The sequence below is a fragment of the Ranitomeya variabilis genome, chromosome 7 (genome assembly GCF_051348905.1).
Source record: "Ranitomeya variabilis isolate aRanVar5 chromosome 7, aRanVar5.hap1, whole genome shotgun sequence".
Taxonomy (NCBI): domain Eukaryota; kingdom Metazoa; phylum Chordata; class Amphibia; order Anura; family Dendrobatidae; genus Ranitomeya; species Ranitomeya variabilis.
The window spans coordinates 57,642,172-57,660,205 of record NC_135238.1 but is presented as its reverse complement, the minus strand read 5'-3'; the positions used below and the strand labels follow the sequence as shown (position 1 = coordinate 57,660,205).

Here is an 18,034-nt window from a genome sequence, read left to right as displayed (position 1 = left end):
CACTGTGTGGAATACTTTTGCTTCCTGGATTTTGCCTCCTACGGCCCCCGGATCTCCAACGCCGCAGATAGCACACTGCTCCACGTGGTGGCCTGCTCTAGGACCCGGGGAGGAGGAGGGGAGCTTGATTGACCTGCGCTGGGGCTGGGTTTATTTTCTATATAAACGGGCCTGAAGACACCTCTAGGTAAGACTGATCCCTGTCAGAATGGATGGTGCTTCCTGCCCTGCATCTGCAGAACCCAGCGCTGCCCCTGCTCCAGTAAGTCTGCAAGGGGTGGGTCTGAGCCAGGGTAGTGGGTGCCCTTCTATTTTCCTGACTCCACTCTCCCTCTTTTTCAGGGAGACAAGTCTGCCCAGAAAATCCCGGCCAAAAAGTCTTCAAAATGTGCAATCTGCAATCTGAAGCTTCCCTCTCTATGGGAGAAGAAGCTGTGTCAGGGGTGCACGGATAAAGTTGTCAGAGCCGAACAGCCTTCCCTCCTTGAGGAAATCCGTACCCTAGTTAAACATGAAGTGCAATCCTCTCTTGCCGCCTTCAATCCTCCTCCACCTCTACTGCACGATCCATCTCCTTCTAAAAAAGAAAGATTCAAATTGAGGACTCTGACTCTGAGTCTAATCATTCATATTCATCCTCCTCGGAGAGATGGGGTGAACCTTCAAATTCTAAATTTGTGGAAGAGAGAAAATATTTTTCCTCCTCTGATTATATTGATGAGCTGGTAATGGCGGTTTGTAACACAATGGTGTTTCAGGAGGAGTCTATTCCTCAATCTATACAGGATGAAATGTTTGGAGGATTGAAGTCGGAAAAGCAGGTGGGGTTCCCAGTACATAAAAATATCCTAGACTTAATATCTCAGGAGTGGGAGCTCCCGGAGAAACGCCTAGTCACCCCTTCTGAAATGAGACACAGGTTTCCCTTAGAAGTGGGTTCTCCTTCATGGGATGTGCCAAAGGTCAACATACAGGTAGCGAGAGTTGCAAAGAAAACCTCGCTTCCCTTTGAAGACTCCTCTCAGCTGAGGAATCCGTTAGATAGGAAAATGGAGAGCTTACTGAAAAAGTCGTGGGAAACATCCACCTCGGGGTTAAAATCCAATATTGCTGCTACCTGTGTCGCAAGAGCCCTCTCTCGATGGATAGATGAACTGGAGAAACATATTTCTCAGGGTACTTCGAGAGGAGAACTACTGGAATCTGTTCCCATGCTTCAAAAGGCTTCGGCCTTTCTAGCGGACTGCTCCATGGAGTCTATTAGGATTGCAGCCAGATCTTTAGTCCAATCTAATTCTGCCCGAAGAGCCCTTTGGCTCAAGATGTGGAGCGGGGACGTTACCTCGAAAATTAAGCTGTGCTCAATTCCTTTTAAGGGCGATTATCTCCTTGGTCCCGCTCTAGATGAAATTCTGGAAAAGGCCACAGATAGGAAAAAGAACCTTCTGGAGCAAAAACCTGTCAGGAAGCGCTTTTTTCGTGCTCCTCAACCTAATACTCCTCAAACAAGAGGTAAAAGGAAAACTGGGAAATGGAGCTACGCCAAGGGAAAGGGAAAAAATATCCTCATTCCCCAGCAGCAGCAGGATAACTGACTCCATCCCGGTGGGGGGAAGGCTCGCAAAGTTTGTCCATCATTGGCAGGCCATTACCAATTGTCAGTGGGTCCTCAATGTGATACAAGAGGGCCTACTGATAGAATTAATATCCCCCCCCCCTCGAAATCTGAGAATTACCTCCCCAAAATCTCAGGGGGCCTATACAATGATGATGACAGGCCTTGGGGACCTTCTAAAATCAAATGCAGTCTCCCCTGTACCCCCCGAAGAATGGGGTTCAGGCCATTACTCTCAACTATTCCTGATAAAGAAACCATCAGGGGAAGCGCAAGTCATAATAAACTTGAAAGATCTCAATCATCATATTTTATACCGCAGATTCAAGATGGAATCAGTGAAATCTGCTATTCCCCTGATCAGTCCAGATTCTTTTATGGTGACTATTGACCTAAAGGACGCGTACTGTCCCCTGCCGATTCACCCCCGGCACAGGAAATATCTCAGATTTGCAATTCAGTACAACCAGCAGATAAGACATTTCCAATTCAACGTGCTCCCTTTTGGCATTTCTTCAGCGCCGAGAGTTTTCTCCAGGATAATGGTGGAAGCAGTATCACATATCCACAGACAGGGAACCTGTATTGTTCCTTACCTGGACGATCTGCTACTGATAGTCCCCTCAGCTCAGACTCTGACCAGTCATGTTGCGAAGACTCTCAATATCCTCAGAACACTGGGGTGGCTCCCAAACCTGAAAAAGTCCCAGCTCCAACCTTCCAAATGAAGAAGGTTTCTGGGAGTTCTGTTAGACTCAGTAAAGCAGAAATCTTTCTTCTGGAGGATCATCGCCAGGCTTTAATGGAAAAGGTAATAGATTTCAGAGAAGACAGATCTCCAACTATACGGAAAAGCATGTTGGTTCTGGGCTCCATGACGGCCTGCATCCAGTCAGGGTCCTGGGCTCAAGCTCATTCCAGAGTCCTTCAAGCCCACATCCTCACAAACTGGGACGGAAATCCAGGCTCTCTAAACAAAAGAGTATACACTTCGGGGTGTGTGAAAGCTTCCCTAGCTTGGTGGTTGAACCCCAGAAACACCCACAGGGGTGTGAACTGGTCACAATCCCCCCTTGTGACAGTTACAACCGATGCCAGCAAACGAGGCTGGGGGGCGGTAATATTGCATACTCCTTTTCAGGGACACTGGAGTCAGACAACGAGTGCCAGGTCCTCCAATTTCAGGGAGTTGAAAGCAGTAGACGAAGCCCTTCTAGCCGCAAACAGCTTAATATCAGGCAGTCACGTAAAAGTTTATTCAGACAACACGACTACTGTTGCTCGCCTCAAGCATCAGGGGAGCTCAAAATTCAACAGCCTGGCAGGCATCTCAAACCGAATATTCTGCTGGGCCGAAAAACAACTTCTCTCCCTCACAGCTGTCCACTTGAAGGGGTTTCCAACCTTCAGGCAGATTTCCTGAGTCGCCAAGACATTCAGCCAGGAGAGTGGAGCCTGAACAAAAGAGTCTTCGGGATGTTGGTGGACAGATGGGGCCTACCAGAGGTCGATTTATTCACCTCAAGCCAAAATACACAGGTCAAAACCTTTTTTTTCCCTGAATCTCAGAGACAATTCCAGAGGGGTAGATGCGTTGGCACAACCATGGAACTTCCATTTAGCTTATGCCTTCCCGCCAATCCCAATATTGGCGAAAATGTTTCGGAAGGTCCGAGAGGAGCTGGTGCCGACCATCTTGGTGGCCCCGGTATGGCCAAAAAGAAGCTGGTTCAATCTCATCATCGAACTACAAACAGACGGGCCTGTCCACATGCCGTTAGATGCCGAGCTTCTTCTCCAGGGGACCTTCCAACATCAGAACCCCCAAAAATTGAACCTGGCAGCCTGGTTGCTGAAGCCCCAGTTCTAAAGGCTGGAGGACTGTCAGACGCTGTAATTTCTACTTTGCAAAGGTCTAGGAAACCGGTTACTAATGCAATCTACAGTAAGGTGTGGAAAACATTTTCATCCTTCTGTCTACCTAATAATCCAGATCCACTTCATCCGAATATATATCACAAATATTAGATTTCCTTCAGCATGGGTTAGAGTTAGGCTGCTTTCACACTAGCGTCAGTATGGGGCCGTCGCGCTGCATCGGCCCAACGTACCGACGCATACTGTGCAAAAAATGCCCGACGTGGGCAGCGGAAGCAGTCTTACGACGCTTCCGCTGCCCCATTGCAAGGTCCGGGGAGGAGGGGGCGGAGTTTCGGTCGTGCATGTGCGGTCGAAAATGGCAGTCTCGACACACAAAAAAAGTTACATGTAACTTTTTTTGTGGCGGCGGTGAGCCAAAACACGGTGCAACCGTCACACGACGGTTGCGACGTGTGGCACTACGTCGCAATGCGTCGCTAATAAAAGTCTATGGAGAAAAAATGTATCCTGCGAGCAACTTTGCAGGATGCGTTTTTTATCCACAACGACGCATTGCGACGTGGAGTGCACGACGCTAGTGTGAAAGTAGCCTTAGGCCTTAGACCCAGCACACTAAAGGTTCAAGTTTCCGCTCTCAGCGCTGCTTTTGACCAAGATCTGGCCAACCACCGTTGGATCAGAAGATTCATAGTATGAGCTCTTAGATCACAACCTGGGAAACCATTGTACCTTCATGGGATTTAAATCTAGTCCTTACAGGGCTCGCACCGTTTGAGCCCATAATAATAATAATAATAATAATAATAATAATAATAATTTAGCGCGCTTTACAAATTATAGAGGGGATTTGTACAGACAATAGACATTAAAGCATAACGAAAATCACAGTTCAAAATAGATACTAATAGGAATGAGGTCCCTGCTCGCAAGCTTACCATCTATAGGAAAAAGGGAGACACAAGAGGTGGATGGTAACAATTGCTTTCGTTTTTCGGACCAGCCACAGTGTAAGGATCGGGTGTTCATGTAAAGCTGCATGAACCAGTTAACAGCCTAGGTATGTAACAGTATAGACACAGAGGGCTATTAACTGCATAAAATGTATGAGAACATACATATCTCTTGATGAGCTTCAAGAGAATGCCAAGAGTGTGCAAAGCAGTTATCAAAGCAAAAGGTGGCTACTTTGAAGAACCTAGAATATAAGACATATTTTCAGTTGTTTCACACTTTTTTGTTAAGTATATAATTCCACATGTGTTAATTCATAGTTTTGATGCCTTCAGTGTGAATTTACCACTTTCATAGTCATGAAAATACAGAAAAATCTTTAAATGAGAAGGTGTGTCCAAACTTTTGGTCTGTACTGTAATCCTGGCAGCAGCATTCAGGACAGATTGGAGCAGGTAGAGTTTGGAAAGAGGGAGGCCCATTAAGAGAGAGTTACAATAGTCCAAAGGAGAATGAATGAGTGAAACAGTGAGAGTTTTTTCCGGCGTCGAAAGTAAGAAAAGAGTGAATTCTAGAAATGTTTTTGAGATGCAGATAAGAAGAGCGAGCCAATGATCGGATGTGGGGGGTGAAGGAAAGCTCAGAATCAAGGATGACCCCAAGGCAGCGGGCATGTTGCTTGGGAGTAAGGGTGGAACCACACACGGAGATGGCAATGTCAGGCAAAGGTAGGTTAGTAGAGGGAGAGAACACGAGGAGTTCAGTTTTTGACAGGTTCAGTTTCAGATAGAGGGAGGACATGATGTTAGAGACAGCGGTAAGACAATCACTGGTGTTTTCTAAGAAGGCAGGCGTGATATCAGGAGAAGAAGTGTATTATTGGGTGTCATCAGCATAGAGATGGTACTGGAAACCAAATCTACTGATTGTTTGTCCAATAGGGGCGGTATACAAGGAGAAGAGGAGGGGCCTAGGACTGATACTTGAGGAACCCCAACAGTAAGGGGAAGGTGAGAGGTGGAAGAACTAGCAAAAGATAAGTGAAGGAGCGGTCAGAGAGATAGGAGAACCAGGAAAGAAAGGTGTCCTTAAGGTCGATGGAGCGAAGCATAGTGAGGAGGAGCTGATGATCCACAGTATCGAATGCTGCGGAGAGATCCAAGAGAATTAGCATGGAGTAGTGACCATTAGATTTAGCTGTTAGTAGATCATTAGAGACTTTAGTGAGGGCAGTTTCAGTAGAGTGTAAAGAGTGGAAACCAGATTGAAGAGGGTCGAGAAGAGAGTTATCTGAGAGATAGCAGATGAGACGGGAGTGGACCAGGTGTTCGAGGAGTTTAGAGATGAAGAGAAGATTAGAGACAGGTCTATAATTAGCGGCACAGTTTTGATCGAGGGATGGTTTTTTAACTAATGGGTGTATGATGGCATGCTTAAATGAGGAGGGAAAGATACCTGAAGAGAGAGGTTGAATATTTTTGTTAGGTGAGAGGTGACAGGCGGGGAAAGTGACTGGAGGAGATGTGACGGAATGGTGTCACTGGTGCAGGTTGTCGGGCGAGAAGATGCAAGGAGCCTGATTACTTCTACTTCTGTAACTGGTTCAATGTCAGAGAGTGAACTAGATGCAGTGGGGGAGGGAGGACAGTGCATAGTATGAAGGGATTGGGAGATAATTTCCTGTCGAATGTGGTCAATTTTTTCACTGAAGTAATTGGCCAGATCGTCAACATGGAGATCCGTGGTTGGGGCCTGCACACTTGGGTTGAGTAGGGAATTGAAAGTGTCCAAGGGACGATTAGGGTTAGTAGACAGCGAGGTGATGAGGGTGTTAAAATAGGTTTGTTTGGAGAGGTGAAGGGCAGAGTTGTATGTTTTAAGCATAAACTTATAATGGATGAAATCTTCGGGTAGATTAGATTTTCTCCACAGACGTTCGGCGCACCTGGAGCACTGCTGTAGGAAACGTGTTTGCAGTGTGTGCCACAGTTGTCGCCGTCTGTGCCGAGTTGTTCTATGTATAGGAGGTGCAATTTCATCCAGGGCAATTTGGAGGGTTTCATTGAAATGCTTCAGAGCAGAATCAGGACATGAGATGAAGGAGATAGGGGCCAATGAGGACTTGACTTCTTGTTCTCCTCAATTCCAATCATACAAAGCTGCCTTTCTGGTAGCGATAACCACAGCAAGACGTGTGGGGGAACTTCAGGCCTTAACAGTCAGAAACCCTATTTGTTAATAACAGATGACTCTATACTCCTCCGTCTTGACCCATTTTTTCTACCAAAGGTGATGTCTGATTTTCACCGATCTCAGAGCATTATTCTTCCCTCCTTCTGCCAGAATCCAGCAAACCCAGAAGAGGAAGAGTTCCATACTGTCGATGTTAAACGTACTGTCCTACACTACGTTGAACAAACTAGCTCTTTTAGAGTTGATCAAAACTTGTTTATCAATATGTCAGGTCAGAAAAAGGGGAGAAAGGTAGCAAAAAGCACCATCTCTAGTTGGATCAAGAGGGCCATATGAGAATCCTATCTGGCCCAGAACTTGACGCCTCCAATTGGGGTCAAAGCCCACTCTACAAGATCTACTTCAGCTTCATGGGCAGAAAGAGCAGGTGCTTCCATCGAGCAGATCTGCAGGACCGCAACATGGTCTTCACCACATACCTTTACCAAACACTACAGATTGGACTTATTGTCCAATAGGGGTCTAGTCTTTGGCCGGAAAGTTCTCCAGGCTATTATCCCCCCTAGTGCAGAATTGATTGGTACTCCTCCTATGCTGTCGTGGAAGGTGACTAGAGAAAATAGAATTAGACTTACCTGTAATTCGGTTTCTAGGAACCTTCCACCACCGCACTAATTCCCTCCCTTTCCTTGGATTAATCCTGGGTTCATTAAGGTAGCTAGTGCTATGGTATCCGTTATAAGTCACTGGCGAATAGGAGGTAGGGGGGGTGCCTTTTAACCTCTTGTGCTTCCTGTCCCCAATTAGGGAATGGAGACATCCTCTTATGCTGTCGTGGAAGGTTCCTAGAAACCGAATTACTGGTAAGTCTAATTCTATTTTTAGGGCTATTTAAACTCCTATTTCCTGTTCTCTCAGGAAATTCACATGTACATTAGCAGCAATTGACTCAGGACCGATTTTTTTTTTTTTTATTGAAGCACCTAATGAGCTTGTGTTCAAGGCATTGGAGGTGGAACTGTAGGTACCACAGTAGATGTTACCTATTGTGAATGATCCTGTGTTATCAGCTGTGTATAGAGGCGTACCCGTCATTGCTAATTCGTCTGTGATGATAATGAGATTGCTGAAAAGTCTTCTGCAAAGAACAGGAAGTATAAGCCTAAAATAGCCCCAGTGGCCAGCGTGAACACCGAGCGATATCTCATTTGTATTTTTTAATACAATTTGTAATATGAGAAAAAGCATTGCCAAAAATTAAAAAAATAAATACATTTAGCACAAAAACTTGATTTAAAACAACAGGTCATTTTCTGATGATAGCTTCTTTTTTAGTTCACTGAATAAAATCACTTTTAATTGCTCACACAAAACACAAAACACAGGATTGAGAATAATGAAACAAATGACAGTGACTAAGCAGTTAGCAACTTTGCATATTAATTAACACAAAATTATGCAAAGGCTAAGAGCTATTTAAAGTTTTAAAGTAAGCCTCACTTAAATCTCCATTGGGTTAACTTAACATACAATTAAACTTGTAAACCTGAATTCCTTCTCCAACTAATCAGTTTTCTACTGAGGCATGATTGGAGTGTTTTGTTGTTAGAATGACACCGCTGCTTGGTAATTTAATTTTTGCTCTCGGTGGCATCTCCCTTGCAGTATGGATTTTTACTTACTTCACAATGATTCCTGCTTCAATTCCATTCTGTAAAGTCTCTAAGCTATTGTCATTTATGTGCACTTTAAGTATTGTGCTGAATGTCACACAGCAATTTTAGGAGAGTTTTATGATCCATCCAGCACCACACTTAAATTCCTTCATTCAGCTGTTGTTACACAAAAGATATGCGTAGCCAATACAGCGGAGTTTGAAGACTTAAAGGGTATATATGGGACTTTTTGAAAAACCAAAAATATGCCTAAGCACTAACAGGCAGGTAGCTGCTACCTACCTGCCTGTTGTACCCGGCGCCGTTGTCCACCGGAACAGAGTGATCGCAGACTTACGCTGACGTCACGTCAACAGAGCAGCAGTTTCTTTTCCTGTTGACAAGGTGGAATTACTGGTGTCATGCTGATTGACAGCTGGTTCTCCGCTTCCTAATTGGGGGAAGCCGTCTGTCAATCAGCATTACAGGAGTAGTCCTGCCCTGTCAACAGGAAGGGCAACTGATGCTCTGTTTAAAGGAAGCAGCTGAATCTCCGGCAGGAGCAGTCAATGACAGTCGGCGGGTATAACAGGTAGGTAGTTGCCTCTGTTAACAACTACACACCTGTTAGTGTTTAGGCAATTTTTTTTTAAAGACCCGGATTTATCCTTTAAGCCCGCCATGCATGATTGATAGTTATCTGCTGAACATTTGGCCAACTGCCATCTCAGCCATCTTTCCCATACATAGGAGCGCTCGCTTTCTCTATGTTGGCCAACAGCTTATCTACAGAAGAACAATAGAATCGTCAGTTTGAAATTGGACATGCCCAACTAACATCCCTCCGAGCAATCAGTCGGGCAGTGCCCCCATACGCATTAGGCCACGTGCACACGTTGAGTATTTTAATGAGTTTTTTATCTCGGTATTTGTAAACCAAAACCAGAAGTGGGTGATAAATACATAAGTGGTGACGTGTTTCTATTATACTTTTCCTCTGGTTGTTCCATTCCTGGTTTTAGCTTACAAATACTGAGGTAAAAAAACTCACCAAATACTCAACCCATGTGGCCTTAGAGTGTCGGCTGAACTCGTTGATATTGGTGGGTGCTGCCTTTTTGAGAGAATTTTGAAATTGATCCATTTCTTAATCCAAATTGGAGTATTCCAACAGTGTATGGCCTATGATGTACATTTTTATCATAGGTCTATAAAAAAATGTATGAAGTTGAGGCCTGCTGGAGGGCCTGCCAACTTGTTCCTCCTGTGAAGCGCAGCATCTTGTTCCTCCTGGATGAAAATAGAATTTTTTTTATATATATACACTTGTGTGACCCCAGCTTAATGCAATATCATGTCAAAGGACTAAAAAGTGTAAAAATAGAAAACACAAAATCGCCCCCCAATTAAAAAACGGAAAACTAAAAATCACCCTCCATTTTTACCCCATTTAAAAAAAATATATATGGTATCGCCATGTGCAAAAGGTCCGATCTATCAAAACATAAAATTATTGACACCATATGTTAAATGCCAAAAAGAAAAAAAAAGATTGTAAAGTCAGAATTGCTGCCTTTTATTCACCACAGTCGCACAAAAAATACAATGAAAAGCTATCAAAATATCACCTGTCCCAAAATGGCTTATTTAAAAACGTTCGCTCCGTGCACTTACCCAGCTCTGTAGAAAGAACAATAAAAAAGTACGGAACTCAGAAAAGGATATCACATGCAAATGTGTATGTATATATACACTCACTGGCCACTTTATTAGGTACACCTGTCCAACTTCTTGTTAACACTTAATTTCTAATCAGCCAATCACATGGCGGCAACTCAGTGCATTTAGGCATGTAGACATGGTCAAGACAATCTCCTGCAGTTCAAACCGAGCATCAGTATGGGGAAGAAAGGTGATTTGAGTGCCTTTGAACGTGGCATGGTTGTTGGTGCCAGAAGGGCTGGTCTGAGTATTTCAGAAACTGCTGATCTACTGGGATTTTCACGCACAACCATCTCTAGGGTTTACAGAGAATGGTCCGAAAAAGAAAAAAAATCCAGTGAGCGGCAGTTCTGTGGGCGGAAATGCCTTGTTGATGCCAGAGGTCAGAGGAGAATGGGCAGACTGGTTCGAGCTGATAGAAAGGCAACAGTGACTCAAATCGCCACCCGTTACAACCAAGGTAGGCCTAAGAGCATCTCTGAACGCACAGTGCGTCGAACTTTGAGGCAGATGGGCTACAGCAGCAGAAGACCACACCGGGTACCACTCCTTTCAGCTAAGAACAGGAAACGGAGGCTACAATTTGTACAAGCTCATCGAAATTGGACAGTAGAAGATTGGAAAAACGTTGCTTGGTCTGATGAGTCTCGATTTCTGCTGCGACATTCGGATGGTAGGGTCAGAATTTGGCGTAAACAACATGAAAGCATGGATCCATCCTGCCTTGTATGGAGCATCTTTGGGATGTGCAGCCGACAAATCTGCGGCAACTGTGTGATGCCATCATGTCAATATGGACCAAAATCTCTGAGGAATGCTTCCAGCACCTTGTTGAATCTATGCCACGAAGAATTGAGGCAGTTCTGAAGGCAAAAGGGGTCCAACCCGTTACTAGCATGGTGTACCTAATAAAGTGGCCGGTGAGTGTATATGTATATAAATTAAACATGTCCAGTTTTTCGTTGTTTTAATGAGCAAACAATTTTTCCTGAAATTTGCTATATATATATATATATATATATATATATATATATATATATATATATATATATATATATATATATATATAGCAAATTTCAGGAAAAAATTTTGCTCATTAAAACAACAAAAAACTGGACAAGTTTAATTTTATCATTCAAAGCTACAACTCGTCCCACAGCCCTCGTATTAAAAAAGTCATGGCTCTTGTAACAGGAGAAAGAATAAACAAAAGCGCAAAACAAAATAATTCCCGATCATTAAGGGGTTAACGCAGTTTTAGATGTGGATTTTGAAGCAGATCTGCTTTCAAGATATACATTAAAAAAAAGCTGACTGAGTTCATTTTCAAAAAAACATGTGCAATTCTGGTGTGGGCAAATAAAGTCTCCAAATGCACCAAGCCCAAAGTAGATCCATTGTTGTATAAAAGTGTCCAAATTGTAGTTGGAACATTATGAATCTTGTAGTACTATCTATTTCATTGAGCTAGTGCCTGCTCTTGTGCTGATGAATTCTGCCCTAATTAACCTCCCCAGCTGCAACCGAGAGTGGAAACTAGAGGATCCTTAGTGCACAGTGTGACACATGCCAGACTCTGAGCCTCATGCAGAAAATAACAGAACCTACAGTTTTGTGTCATCTCTACGCCCGCATTGGCCAAAACAGTCTTCATTCGGTAAGTTGCAAGTATTACCATTCCAGATATTTCTGGTCCTTGAATGTAAGCCGGAGACTGGTGCACAATGTCAGTATATTAAAGGTGATGCTATCACTATTAGACCGGATTCACATGATTGATTTGATACATTTGATATTTTTACAGACTCCATTGTCCATCCCATTTGTACTTATAGATTAATTAGTATTTCACTGAAATGGTTAATCTGAGCCCCACCTCTTTTTTTGCTAGATGGATTTATACATGTATCACTCAGACTAGGTTCTCCACGTAGGGAGTGTTGATAAAGTCCTCCATCCTACTCCTCCATCCTACGTACATTGCCTCACTGAAATCAGTACGATATCCAAGATGTCAGCGTTTGCCATGATTGGGAAGGTGATGTCCACCTTTGATGACATTTTTATTTCTTAACTAAATGAATGTATTTATAACTAAAATTAGTTTTTGTAATTTGGGTTTTATTAAAAATCTTGCACTGTTTGCTTTCCATCGCCTCTGCGTTGCACTTTCTACTACTAGTTGCAGAATGGGTAAACTAAGAATCAATCAGTGAGTTCATTCTGACGGTTAAAAGGGAAAGTTTTTAACTCCCTAAGGCTATGTTCACACGCTGCGTTTCTGCAGCATGTTTTCTTTTTAGTGTATTTTTAATGCACATTTTCAGCAGCATTTTACAGTACCAGCAAAGTCTATGAGATTTCAGAAAATCTCATGCACACACGCTTTTTTTTCTGACTTTTCTCAACGAGCTTAGTTTTTGCAAAATGCAGCATGTCACATCTTTCAGTGGTTTTTCAGCGTTTTTCACCTATTGAAAGCAACAGGTGGTAGAAAAACGCAGGTATCAGGTTTTTTTTTTAATAAAACAATATTTAGCCGTAAAAACAAATGTCTGGAGAGGTGGACATCCCCTTCAATTCAGACATCAGTGATTTTTCTGTTGCGCAAAAAAATCCAATTTGCTTGAGTGTTCAGTGTTTCAGTTTTTACCATCTGTGATTTTCTCAAATGTAAAAAAAAAAAAATTGCAAAGCTTTATTCACCAATTATAATGGTAAAGGACGGCACTCAGATGACAATATGCGCTGTCGGTGATTTCCTACGGCCACGTAGTGTTGTATGGGTAATTTTCATTCGTATCTATTATTAAAAATGTACATGATATTATTTTTTTTAGACAAAACCTTGTCCGCAAAATAACATGGAGAAAGCAAAAAGCTAGCACTCGACTACTGTGAAGGTTGATGGTGCAAGTGAACAGAGCCAATGGTCCCATCAATAGTAAGCAATCACTGCACTCATCCAGTTCAAAATAATTGCTTCAGGTGAATAATTTATTAGAGTATGGTGAAGAAGGTGAAACGACAGGCAATTAATGTTTCCGCCAACCCGTGGCCTTGATCACAATATTGCCTTTTCGGCGCTTTGTTTCTATAAATAGACATGTGGTGTTTTGGGGATAATCAAATATGAAGTTGGCAAGGCCTTTTCCACATGGGGGAATGTATGCCCAATGTTCCAAACAGAGAGCGTCAGGGTAGGTGCTCCCCTGCAAGGACACAGATTGCGTCAGCTCCTTCCACTTAGCCACCAACGCTGGCTCCCAGGGCCTGGATTGCGGTTCCTGCTGTGCTACCAATGGATATATAGGCTTCTACATTTTTTTTCGGGCAACTAAGTACATACAGCGCTGTTACTTCTATCTATCTTGGTCCCAGCTGGCTCAACGCTATACGTCAAACCCTCCTCTGGTTGTGTGTTGTATACACACCTACCCTGACGCTCTCTGTTTGGAACGTTGGGCATACATTCCCCTATGTGGAAAAGGCTTGGCCAACTTCTTATTTGATTATCCCAAAAACATCACACATCTATTTATAGAAACAAACCGCCGGAAAGGCAATATTGTGATCAAGACCACGGGTTGGCGGAAACATTAATTGCCTGTCGTTTCACCTTCTTCGCCATACTCTAATAAATTATTCACCTGAAGCAATTATTTTGAACTGGATGAGTGCAGTGATTGTCTACGCAAAATAACATGGATGTGATCAGCTCCAAAGATTATAATGGGAACATGTTCTATCTGGGAAAAGTATAACAGATACATACGTATGTGAAAAATGGGTGTCTGAATGAGGCCTTAGACTGCATTGAACACATGGAACGTTTGTAAGAGTCACTGTACATCAGCAGTTTTCACACCAGTGGTTTTCACGCTACTGTATATGTTACTGACATCAGTCCTATACATCAGATTATTTATGATCCTGCAAGTGCCCCAGGAAAACCAGATTTAGCTGTAACATTTAGTTTTTATTGTGGCATTAAACATATGAGGTTTGCCGTATCAGCTATGTATGTTATCACAGACCTTGTTTTTTATATATATATACATTTTTTTATATTAATGGGTAATAATCTGTCAAAAGCAGTAGTGCACAAAGGCCTCAGGCTTCTTAGTACAAAATTGCTTGCCCTCAACGCTTCACATACCCAAGTTCTCCTTGGATACTCTTCTTATTGATTTCAATTTGAAATCCACATCACTGTTCATAGAGGTTTTTTATTTTTTCAATTAAGGTTTTAAAAACGTTTTCGAGGGACACAAAAAAATGCCATGAAGCTTCTTCGATGCAGATTTCCTCTGGGATATACTCAATAGTTGATACTATCAGGTCAAAATCAGATCAGTCTCATTTTCTCCTTTTAATCTGCAGTCCAATGTTGTATCTGGATAAAAAAGCGTAGTCGGCACATCTTTTTGTTTTTTGTCTGGCAAACAAAAAGGATAGAAAACAGATCTGCTTTTTTTTATTTTATTTTTGTTAAAAAAAAACACACCTAAGTCTATAGGCAAGGGTTAATAATGGATGGTCGTTCGTTATGTCATCCATAGATGGATCCGAATTTTTAGCTCTAGACACCTCTAGCAAAAACAGATTAATTAAAGAAGCCCTCCCATAAATATTATTTTTTAAATTTGTGTATATGCATATGTTTTGTAAGTGTATGAATGCACTCACCTACCACCATCTTCTCCGGTCCAGCGGTGTTCTGCTCCACTTCTCAGTGATATCACCGCTCTGCAGACTGTGAGGCTCACACTTTGCATTGTGTGACCCAAAAGTAACTTTAACTTTTAGGGTTCGTTCACACGAGAGTATAAATTAGACAAGTGCAATGCGAGAAAACATCTCATTGGACTGATGCTGCAAATATTGCAGCATGCTGCGATTGGATGCAAGAATTGAATTACACTTGCCAATGCAAGTCAATGGGTGTGAGAAAAAAAATCGCACTACCCTGGGCCAAGCGAGTGCCAGACAACTTTTACTCACCCATCTCATAGGAAACCCGACATTTCACCAGCCAAGTACAGTAAATTCACAGGATGAACCAACAGAATAGATATATACTGTAGATTAGATAGATGGCAAGTAGAAATGTAATGTCACAAGCTGTAGCACTAAAGGGTGTTTAGCCTTATTAAACCTATTAAATTATTTTAAAAAATGATATGAAGTCCACCCTATTTTTGATAACCAGCAAAGGAAAAGCAGACAGCTGTGAGCTGATATTAATAGACTGGGAAGCCCCATGGTTATCTGGCCATTCCCAGCCTGATAATATAAGCCTGCAGCTGTCTGCTTACCCTTAGCTGGTTATTAAAAATAGGGGGACCCTACATCATTTTTTAAAATTATTTAATAGGTTTAATAAGGCTAAACACCCAGGGTACTAGTTTATTATATGTCAGAGGCTTGTGACAATAAATATCTATATAACATCTATCTATTCTACTATTCTATATATTCTATTCTATATATATTCTCTGTCTCTGTGTGTCTCTCTCGTTATAAAGGCCCCGTCTCACTTAGCGATTTACCAACGATCACGACCAGCGATACGACCTGGCCGTGATCGTTGGTAAGTCGCTGTGTGGTCGCTGGGGAGCTGTCACACAGACCGCTCTCCCCAGCGACCAACGATCAGGGGAACGACTTCGGCATCGTTGAAACTGTCTTCAACGATGCCGAAGTCCCCCTGCAGCACCCGGGTAACCAGGGTAAACATCGGGTTACTAAGCGCAGGGCCGCGCTTAGTAACCCGATGTTTACCCTGGTTACCCAAAAAAACAAACACTACATACTCGCCTTTCGGTGTCCAGGTCCCTTGCCGTCTGCTTCCTGCTCTGACTGATCCGCCGTACACTGAGAGCAGAGCGCAGCGGTGACGTCACTGCTGTGCTCTCACTTCTCACTGTACGGCCGGCAGTCAGTGAGAGCAGGAAGCAGACGGCAAGGGACACCGAAAGGCGAGTATGTACTGTTTGTTTTTTTTGGTAACCAGGGTAAACATCGGGTTACTAAGCGCGGCCCTGCGCTTAGTAACCCGATGTTTATCCTGGTTACCAGTGAAGACATCGCTGGATCGGTGTCACACACACCGATTCAGCGATGTCAGCGGGGCCTCAACGACCAAAAAAAGGTCCAGGCCATTCCGACACGACCAGCGATCTCGCAGCAGGGGCCTGATCGCTGGTACGTGTCACACATAGCGAGATCGCTATGGAGGTCGCTGTTGCGTCACAAAACTTGTGACTCAGCAGCGATCTCGCTAGCGATCTCGCTATGTGAGACGGGGCCTTAAGAACAAGTGGCATAGTAAGCACACTTTTTGTAGTGCCATTAAGAGTGCTGTGTTGAAACAGCCGCCCTTAATGAAGCTACATGTGAAACGTGCATCAGTTGAGGCAGGAGAACCATTCTTGTGGATTGACTGAATTTCATGTTAGTCCTAATATATTTGTTATTTCTTAATTTACTATGTAACCTATTGATATAATGGGAATGTCTACTAATATGCCCAGAAGTATATGATACACTGAACTGTGACGTAATCTCCTTACTTATCCTATTTACGAGGACTATTTTACATTTATGTATTTTTTAAATCCTATGGCTCACCCACCAGTCTCAATGTTTAAGTATATTCTAATTTTTTTTTGTATACGAACTTAATATAAAAACCCATCTGGTCATTAGAATGCTTTAAAATTAAGCAAATAGAACATCCGATGTACAACACATCGCAAACTGCTCTGTAGTCTTATCTAACAAAAAAAAAATAGTAGCTGGTGAAACCACCTTTTAGATGCAATAAATTTAAGTTATCATTTTCAACCTTACTTTATCGCTCTCTGACATCCTTCTGGTGGAATATGGGTCCCCTCTTCTTTTTAACACTGCTTAAAGGGGTTATCCAGGCTTCGGACAGAAGTCTGCAGTTGCTCTATGTGACTGTAGATTGCTGAGACATGACAGCGAGCAGGAGGTCACATGAGTCCATCAATGCATCTTGTATATTTGTGGTCACATGCCAACTAAACACATTGATTTCTCTCAATAGAAGTAAATTCATAGAAGCCGTAGAGTTTAGTTGGCATGTGACCGCAAGTATGCAAATTGCATATATGTAGTCACATGACCGCTATTTCGCACTGGCAATAACAGGGAATTGTGATAGTGTGTGCACTACAGACTTTTAGCCCAAGCATGGACAACCCTCTTAAGTTTATTGAGCTTTGTGGACACTTGCTTATGGACAGTTCTCTTAAGGTCCTGCCACAGCATTCCAATTGTGATGAGGTCTGGCGTTTGGGGCCATTGCAACACCTTCATTCTTTTCTTTTTCAGCCATTCAAATTTGCTGTTCTACATTGTCTTTTTGTGTGATCCAATTTTGGGCAGGATTTAACTTTTGAGTAGATAGCCTCACAATTGACTCTAGAATACTTTGGTGAAAAGAGAAGTTTAAAACAAGCCCAGATCATCATCCTTCCACCACCATGCTTTTCAACTAGCATGAAGTCTGTGTTCTGAGATGTTGTATTTGTATTTCCTGAAACATGGCGCGGAGCATTACAGCCTAACATCTCCGCTTTGGTCTCATATGTCTAAGGACTCATGCAGACGAGCATATAAATTGGATGCGTGCTGTTCAATTTTTCATCGGCTAGCACACGAATGGCACACTGACCCGTGTTATTCAATAGGACTGTTCGGATGAACGATTTTTTCCCTGGTCCCACCGTCTGTGAAGAAAGAATGCACTGATTTCTTCTGAGTCTCGGAGACACACCCATTAAAGCTTATGGGTACGTAAAAAAAAAATACATATCGTACACGGAACATCCGCATTTTAACAATTCTATTATAACCTCAGGAAACTTTATTTGATCATGTACCCAAAAAATGTACATGTATGAAAACAAATTGCACATTGATGTCACAGATGTAAAAAAGCCGACACACAGATGGGGCACAGATGAAAATTAGAAAAAAATTGTCC

At 42.7% G+C, this 18,034-nt stretch overlaps 1 long non-coding RNA gene across 3 annotated transcripts in view; it reads left to right on the top strand.

Moving 5' to 3' along the window:
• Positions 1-18,034, top strand: part of LOC143785988 (uncharacterized) — a 208,300-nt gene that overhangs the window by 23,854 nt on the left and 166,412 nt on the right. For all 3 annotated transcript variants that reach the window (XR_013218184.1, XR_013218186.1, XR_013218185.1), the window contains exon 3: positions 11,535-11,674. This is a non-coding gene — a long non-coding RNA (uncharacterized LOC143785988). The remainder of the gene's footprint in view (positions 1-11,534; positions 11,675-18,034) is intronic.